This window comes from Stigmatopora nigra, chromosome 22, assembly GCF_051989575.1.
Source record: "Stigmatopora nigra isolate UIUO_SnigA chromosome 22, RoL_Snig_1.1, whole genome shotgun sequence".
Taxonomy (NCBI): domain Eukaryota; kingdom Metazoa; phylum Chordata; class Actinopteri; order Syngnathiformes; family Syngnathidae; genus Stigmatopora; species Stigmatopora nigra.
This window is the reverse complement of record NC_135529.1, coordinates 4,283,712-4,292,659: the sequence shown is the minus strand read 5'-3', so window position 1 is coordinate 4,292,659 and position 8,948 is coordinate 4,283,712. Positions and strand designations below refer to the sequence as shown.

At 39.9% G+C, this 8,948-nt stretch overlaps 1 long non-coding RNA gene across 1 annotated transcript; it reads right to left on the bottom strand.

Annotated features, from left to right (window-relative positions):
• Positions 1–3,715: 3,715 nt before the first annotated feature.
• LOC144215745 (uncharacterized) lies at positions 3,716–8,948 on the bottom strand. Its single transcript, XR_013330492.1, has 2 exons — positions 8,881–8,948; positions 3,716–4,132 (listed from the first exon to the last, which is right to left on the bottom strand). It is a non-coding gene; the product is annotated as an uncharacterized LOC144215745 (long non-coding RNA).

Here is an 8,948-nt window from a genome sequence, read left to right as displayed (position 1 = left end):
AGCGGTTCAGAAAATGAGATTTGTCTTATGACCCTCTTGATTAGTCAGCCTGCTTGTCTTCAACATTTTAGTAGATCCAACATTTGTACTTGTTGGACATGGGGAAGAGAACCCCCCATAGATATTGATACAGTACACAACTATACTGTACTGAACTATATTGTAATGTAATGTAATGTAGCTTATCACCAAAATATTCGGTACCTATCAAGATTCGACAGTGCAATTGTAGAAGTGTAGATTAGAAGCGTTGTTTCCATGTCATCCCTGTCATATCAGGCCCCCCTCCCCCAGGAGCCCCTGACACATATCCATTCATACTAACCTAATACTCATATTTTATTGCCAAAGGTGGTAGACCCTAACCCCCATCCAATACATTTCAACAGGGAAGGCTAGGAGCATCCCCTTCAAAATGATTGGACATCTATTGTGGTCAATGACAGCTAATTAGTAGAGTCCCATACTACAAGGCCACATTGAAGGTCTGACTGACCACTGGTTAACATATTATGTTTCTGTTGTGACACACTCATTAAATTACAAATGAGTTTTGTTAGTTGTACTGTGTATTTTTTCTCCAATTAATACATTTGTATTCTGTTTTGCATGCATCCAAATGAACCAGACAATGTCCTCAAAAGATTTTCAGGATTGGAAATGTGTAATGTGAGAAAAATGTCCTTTTCAAATCCCTAGACCCCCTACATCCCTATTTGGCCCTTTTTTGTCATTCCCAACAATTCAGCTACATTTGAACATTTGAAGAAAAAATAGAAACACCTCCGGAGTTTGTCCTCACTCCCCCTTCAGCCCCATCCAACATTATCAATGAAGGATGTAATTACAGAAAAGTGCATGCTTGTTGCCAGGAAGACTTTAAACAGCCTTTTGGCTTTCATTTCAATCTGCCTTTATGCGTGTGCGTTGTGATGCAGTGCGGGAGCTCGCAACGGGCCAATTAGCGCAGTGGTCCGACTTGGCTGCTCGTCAAGCGCTCTGGTGGTCCTACCGAGGGGACATAATGGCTCCTGTGAGAAGCTACAAGACCGCAAAGAATAAGAGGCCTTCAATTTGTGTGTGTTTGTGTGTATTTGTGTGTGTTTGTGTGTGTGTGTTGCTTGATCTCACCAGAATTACAAAGCAAAAATAATTAAAATGTTTTTTATTTACTAGTGAAAAACTAATTGAACCTTTATGACCTATGAAAGACCTTTAAAATTAATTTTCAGATTAATTTCTTCAATCTTTAAACATGAAAGCTTTGTAAAAAAAATAACTATCTGTTAATAATTTGAGGAAAAGACTATCAAATCAAGACTATCAAATAATGACAAGGTGAAGTGTGGCCAATTTGTGGCGTAGAGGTTAACTCACCTACCTCCCATGTGGGACACTGTGGTTCAAATCCCGGTTAGGAAACATTTTCCCTTATTTGTTTCTGTGTTCTTGTATTCAAGACTCTCAAATGATGACAAAGGAAAGTGTAGCCACCTGGTTGGCGCAGAGGTTAGTTCACTGGACTCCCGTCCAGCAGACCTGGGTTCAAATCCTGGATTGTGACACATTTTCACTTAGTTGTTTTTCTGTGTATTTGCAGACAAGACACTCAAATGATTACAAAGAAAGGCGTAGTCACTTGGTTGGCGCAGAGGTTAGATCACTGGACTCCCATCTGGGAGACCTGGGTTCGATTCCCGCTGTCGGCACACATTTTCACTTAGTTGTTTCTTTGGACTTCTTGGAAAGACACTCAAATGATTACTAAGGAAAGTGTAGTCACTTGGTTGGCGCAGAGGTTAGTTCACTGGACTCCTGTCTGGGAGACCTTGGTTCGATTCCCGGTCGGGACACTTTTTCACTTAGTTGTTTCTGTGTACTTCTTGGAAAGACACTCAAATGATTACTAAGGAAAGTGTAGTCACTTGGTTGGCACAGAGGTTAGATCACTGGACTCCCGTCTGGGAGACCTGGGTTCGATTCTCGCTGTCGTCCTTTGGCTGAAAATAATTGGAAAGAAGACTTGGTAAATGAAATGGAACAAGAAGAAAAAAAAAGAAAAAATGGAACAAGAAGAAGAAAAAAAGAAAAAACTTTTTAATATATATTAAACACTTAGTCATACTTTTCAGCAAAAGGTTATATTCCGAACTGCCTTCGGCAGTTCGGAAGAATGTTGGAGGGACCTGTCTGTGCGAAAGGCGTTCTCGGGTCGGCCTTCGGCCGACCCTCGACCGCTTGCTTGGTCAGTCAACCGCCGACACCGGGAAGCGAACTCACGTTCTCTCGGTGCAAAGGCGAGTGTGCAACCCACTACACCAACTCGTGCCCCACTTATACATGGGTGTTGAAACGTTTTATCCAAGGAAATGGGTGTAAACACTTAGTCATTTTTTTGACTAAATGTTTCATCCACCACTGAATATTTATTTAGTTAGACACTTAAGCATTAATACTTATTCTTTTACCTGAACAATTGTGGGAAAATCTTTGCCTGCACCGGGATTTGAACCCAGGTCCTCAGATGTGGCAGACTGATGACTTAACCACTGGGCCACCACCCGGTGAGAGAAAGCAGTAGTACCTGTATGCTTTATCCAAGGAAATGGGTGTAAACACTTAGTCATTTTTTTGACTAAATGTTTCATCCACCACTGAATACTTATTTAGTTAGACACTTAGACATTAGAACTTATTCTTTTAACTGAATAACTTTAGGAAAATCTTTGCCTGCACTGGGATTTGAACCCAGGTCCTCAGATGTGGGAGACTGATGCCTTAACCACTGGGCCACCACCCTGTGAGAGAAAGTGGTAGTACTTGTAGTTTTGTCTCAAGTGAGCAACCCACTACTCCAACATGTGTCCCACTTATACATGGTTGTTGGAACGTTTTATCCAAGGAAATGAGTGAAACACTTAGTCATTTTTACTGGCAAAATGGTTCATCCACTACTGATGATTTGTTATTTTACCCGATGACTTAGTGGGAAAATCTTTGCAAGCACTGAGATTTGAACTCGGGACCAAAGAGTTGACTGACTGGCCACCACTCTCCAAGATTAGGCAGTAGTCTTTATTGTTTTGTCTCTTTTCACTCCCAGATCATACTTAGTACTTTATGGTACCTTCAAGTGGGAAAAATGCTTATTGATTGCCTATTTATTTATGTCTTTTCTTGTGTCTGTATTCTCACCCTCTTGGTACTGTGACAGTGATATTTCCCGAATACGGGATGAATAAAGTTATCTAATCTAATATAATCTTATATGGCACAGCACAAATATTTAGAACCATTCGGCTTCATGCTAATACATGGATCTATTTCTTCTTCCTTTCACATGAAGGGAAGCCAGATCGTAGATGCGCGTGTACGTGTCCACACACGGCGACATAATTGGCTAGGTCGGGTACCGAGCCAACGTGCACCTCTCGTTGCCGTGGCAACTGGGGAGACATATCCCCCCTCCCAAAGTGCACTTACTCACATCCTGTCTGTTCTTCACTCTTTTTTTGTTCATTCATTGGCACTTTTCAAAGCTCTCCACCAATGAGGCACCCTGCTGGCAGGCATATGCAAATGAAGGCCCTCGTCCACACCAATTAAAACCAACAGAAAAGCACGTATTGATTGCTGTGTCCCTTTGGCGTTAAGAAATTGGGATGGACTTGTGACCTGAATGTGGTAACCTTTTCCAGATGTTTTTTTTTGGCAATATGACATTGCAAATAGCCAGTTATAGAAATGACACTTGTATTTAATTGCAAAGAAAAGAGATCCCTGTTTTGACTCAATGGATGTTGTGTAAAAGAACACCGCCAAAGATTTCAGCTTGACTTCCCAGTCACTTTCCACCCTGTTGATGATGGTCTCCAGGGTGTATCAGATTATCATTGGCCAGCAAAACAGGAAGCCAGAAGTACACTCTATGTGTTTCAGCAGAGGGACACACAAACCAGAAACCAGCGCAATTCCTCACATGCATGCAGGAAGTGATAGATCTCGTGTCAGCTGTCCATCAAATGCACAAGCTCAAATAGTCCCATGTCAGCGTCCAGGTGGGGCTCAGGCTGACGGACGACAGGGCGACACCAGTCGATGATTGGAGGCCTGTCAGGCCTGGAGACATGACCTTGAAGGTATGCAGAAGCACACGCAAATGAAGTAAAGTTTGGCAGAATTGATGCATGGAGATATAATCATCATTTCATTGATTCAGAGATTAATTGTGTGAACTAGTTCTAGTTTGCCTGTCGTTATCCTAGAAAGTGAAACAAACTTCCTATAATATTTGTCATGTAATCTATTTGAATTCAGTTTTCAAATTGTATTCCAATCATTTATGCTTCATGTTTCTGACCTCAAAAGCCCTCCCCATTGGAGGAAAAGACACATAGTTGCCATGGAAACAGATAAATAAGCTCATGAAATGAATCAGTCATATGTTAAAAATTAAAAGAATTTCAACTATATATTAAAATATGCAATCTTCTCTTTAATTATTTGTTTATTGATTTATTTACTCTTCATTAGTGGCATTCATTTTCTGCACCACAAGTATAGGCCTCAATTAGCTGCTGTGGCCCTCACACTTACACACAAGTGCACGCATATTCACTCACCTATACCCCCACACACACATATACACACAAAAGCACATGCACCCAGAGGCACAGAAGAGTCCCCTTTAGGATTAGTCAATTATTAAACGATCGAGCCCACTAAGAAAGAGTGTTATCGATTGCTTATCATTACTACACTGTGTCTTGAATAATTCAATTGTTTTAATAGGAAGAGGCAATATGGAATCAAGGGGATAGAAGAGCAGAAGACTTGCAAAATTGGGGGATGAAGTCAAATGCTGATTTTGCAATGAACAGAACCACAACAATGACAAAACTTTGAACACAAGAGTTGATGAAAGTCTAAAAAAAAATGCATGTCAAGTGACTGGAGAAGCAACCAATGACATCTCACATTGTGGAGGAAAGAAAGACTTCAATAGAATCACTAACTACAGTAACGAGGATGGATATATGCAGATTGAAATGTAGTGTGTAAATGAAAACACAAGTTACAGTCACCTAGTAGGATGCATGAACTGTATAAAAAAAGACATTCCAAACATGCCCCAAACACTAAGACATTAAATGGGAAAACACCATAAAACTTATACAGATAAACCTCAGGATTCTTTATTATGAATACCACAAGACAGGACAAGCATCGCTACTATATGATTGGTTGCTGAAATTTTAACCCATTTCCTAAAAGACAAAATCCTCCAATCTGGTTGGGAACATCTTTTTTGGCTCAATTTCAGGGTCCGTAATACTCGTACTGGCAAATTACCCTTAATGAGATCAGACGAATAGAAGAAATGTACGAGCACCTACTTTTAAAATGACTATAATAAAGGCATACTGTCAAAGTTTGAATCCAGGGCGCTTGAGCCTGTGCACAACTTTAATCATTGTCTATGTAAGGCATTTAAAAATTTATGATGTGGCAGGAAGTATAACATATTCAGACATACTTCATTAAGCTTTTTAAAATAAAAGAGCGTTTACAAACCCGCAGCGAAAAAGCCGTGCTGAGGCCTTCACATCTATCTATTGCACTACAACCACAAGTCCCCGATGGCAAAAGACACAGACACACATGTTCATCAAGCAACACAAACATTCCACAAGACCACCACATTTTAAAGGACTCAATCTGTCTCTTAGTCTTCAATCCACAGTCTGACTTTGTGAACTGTCATTTCTGATCGTGGCACTAAATGGACACTAGAATTATAAAGTTTAAATTTAACAAGATGGGGTTCCTATGCATCAATTTATAATGAGTGGTAACCAGTTTAGGATGCAGTTGATCCTTTTCTACCTGCTACTTCCATCTTTGATCTTGTTTCAAAGTCCTCAAATGCCAAAATAGATCATCAATATTAGGAATTTACTGTTAATTGTAACAAGCTGTGGGTCTGCGCAGATCTTTGGTAATGAAGGCCCAAATAATTCATACCCATAACCTTAACATCATGCTTCCAAACGACATAGATGAAGCGGACATATTTGATAGCTAAACGAGCAAAGTTGTCATTGCTGTTGTTGATGTCGCGATGCGATATCTGTTTGTTTCTCAAGAGCATTTAGCAATGGCGTCAATTAGTTTCGTGTTAATGTAGGATGTCAAAACAAAGCTATTGATCGCAAGGCCTAAGCAGGAGGGATTGATCTGACCGTCAACTCATTACGCTGGCTGGCGCTAGGCCGTCATAAACACTTTGCTGGAGACTCCATCAGGAGGATATGTGGCGCTGTCTCTCATTCATTTAAAGAAAAAATATATATAAGATTTGCCCTTTTATTTCATTGATTCCTTCACGTACTTCCACAAAATGTTATGTCATGAAGAATTTTTGAGTGGCGCCTCAAAGTTTTCAAATTTGTCTCGCCTAGTTGTAAAAAAAAGCTGAAATTCTTTTTTTCAAAGCTTTAATAGAATTGTGAAGACTGCTGTAATCAAATGTTGTTCTAGAATGATTTGACACAATACCCAAAAGAGAAATAATCAAAGTTTTACCACCTTGTCATGAATACGAAAAAGGAGGCTATTTTCAACGCGTTTGTTTCTTCTTTGTGTTTTTTGGTGCTTCCCACTATGCCCTTTGAGACACTTTGAAAGGACAGCAACATCCCAGATGACGGGACAAGGACAGGACGCAGCGTAATTAGCAAATGAAAAACATTATCGGTAATAGAAAACAACACCCACTATTACGTCAGAAAAGACGCTCGCAGGCAATGTGTTGAATATTAAACTTATACACTTCTTTTTTTTTTGTCCTGGGTAATTGTAGGACTAAAGAGAAAATGAAGCTGTTGTTTTTCTTTGGGCTTTCCTCATTGAAAGATTACACTCATAGAACGTGCAAGTCGAGACCTGCTTCTGTTAAGTTATGTCTCTCCGCAATTAATTCTGCACGATATTTTGTGGCCCCCTTTTGACAACCAATTGCAGTTTTATTGTTGCCTGCACATATTTTAAAGCTGGCATCATAAAATATAAAGATTTTTTTTATTTTACATGATACTCGATGAATTAAATGAAGGAACTCAGCCATTCATCTTCCAAATCGCTTATCCTCACATGGGCTGCGAGGGGGTGCTGGAGCCTATCCTAGCTAAATACGAGCACCAGGTGCGAGACATCCTGAATTGGTGGCCAGCCAATCATAGGGCACACAAGGAGACGGACAATCATTCATGCTCACACTCGTACCAAGGGGCAATTTAAAGTGTTCACCAGCCTACCCTCCATGTTTTTGGGAACAGACTGCCCGGAGAAAATTCTAACTCCACACAATGAGGACCAGCCCGGGATCAAACCCGCAACCCCAGAACTGTGATGCCATGTGCAAACCACTAGGTTAAATAGCCCACAATTGAAGACCCTCTTTCCCACTGCCTCGTCTCCTATCATCCAGCCCAACAACAAGTGTCTTATATTTCCAAGCTCATAAATCTTGATCCCACTGCTGGCTGTTCCATTTGGCTAGAACAGGAAACTCAAGCGGGAAGAGACCATGCGGAATAAAGAATGACTCCCGTTCACTAGTTTGCCCTTCTTTTACCGGCTTTTTACCCTTTGGGAGCGCTCGCTTTTATGTTTTGAGGGAACTCCTGCAGCTAAAAATGCCAGTATTGTTTTTATTCACCTTCACATATCATAACTGCTCCTCATATTTCTCCTGCAATCTCCAGAAGATTGGTTTGAGTCAAGGAGGAGCATGGAGGTGCCGTTAAACAGAAGTACAGGGGAGCAAAAAAGTACTATACTGGTAAATAATGTAAAAGACAAATGGCACTGACATGCAATGCATATATTATAATCCTAAAGTACATTTTCATTGATGGAAAAGTAAACTATTCTTAGTTTGAAGGCTTATGAACCTAGGAAAAATTCAATATTCATTTGAAGGAAAATCTCATTAAAATGTTATAGAAGTGTGTGTGTGTGTGTGTGTGTGTGTGTGTGTGTGTGTGTGTGTGTGTTTGGGGCATAACAATTTGTTTTGCCAGAACAAAAGTTGTATGATGTAATCATTGTAATGTATCATTTAGCGTGTTGAAAGTTAAATCAATGAGATGTTCGTTGTTAGAACGAGTCACCATTTTTTGAATTAATTTGTTCACTGAATATTTGCGGCAATTTTTTTATAAATTGTGTTGGAAAATACATTTTTTTTCCATTAGGTAAACAAAAATATAAAACAAAAGGGGTTAATCCATGTGGCATATGAAAATTGTACTAAAAAGGATTAGGGACTGACCAATACTTTTCTTTTGTATTCATCAACACACCCACATGTGCACACTCAGAGATACATGTCCTCTTCTCAGTGTGTCTGATGTGATATGCAGGTGCAGCAAACCCGTTGAAGTCTTAATAACCACGTGTTGGTTCATTTTTGACCACGCTGACTAGATAATTGACACTGGCGTCATTACAAAGCATCCGCCCGGCACCCTTGCCTCACTTTGTGTGCATGTTCTTCCTGCCATCAACAGTTTTTGCTCCCACAGCTGTCGCCTTTTCCAGGATGAGGCGAGTTATGTAGAATTAAAGCTATAATTAGCAGCAAGTGCATCACCAAATGCCAAGTCACACGTTCAAAAAGAAAAATGTCTGCACTGTTTGCTTGTCCAAATTGAAATCAGAACTATAATTAAAACTAACCCTAATTTAGAAACTAACACAGATTTGAAACATATTTTAAACCCTATATTCAGACCTTAACTTTAGATCCAAAGCAGATTTGAATCCTTAGTGAGATGGGGAAATCTATACTGTGATATGGCACGGAAATTATCTTACCTTGTACCAAAAGTGTAGAAAAAGTCCTCCTTTTGTCCAGAAAGTAGCCTTGCTGCCTCTGTATGCAG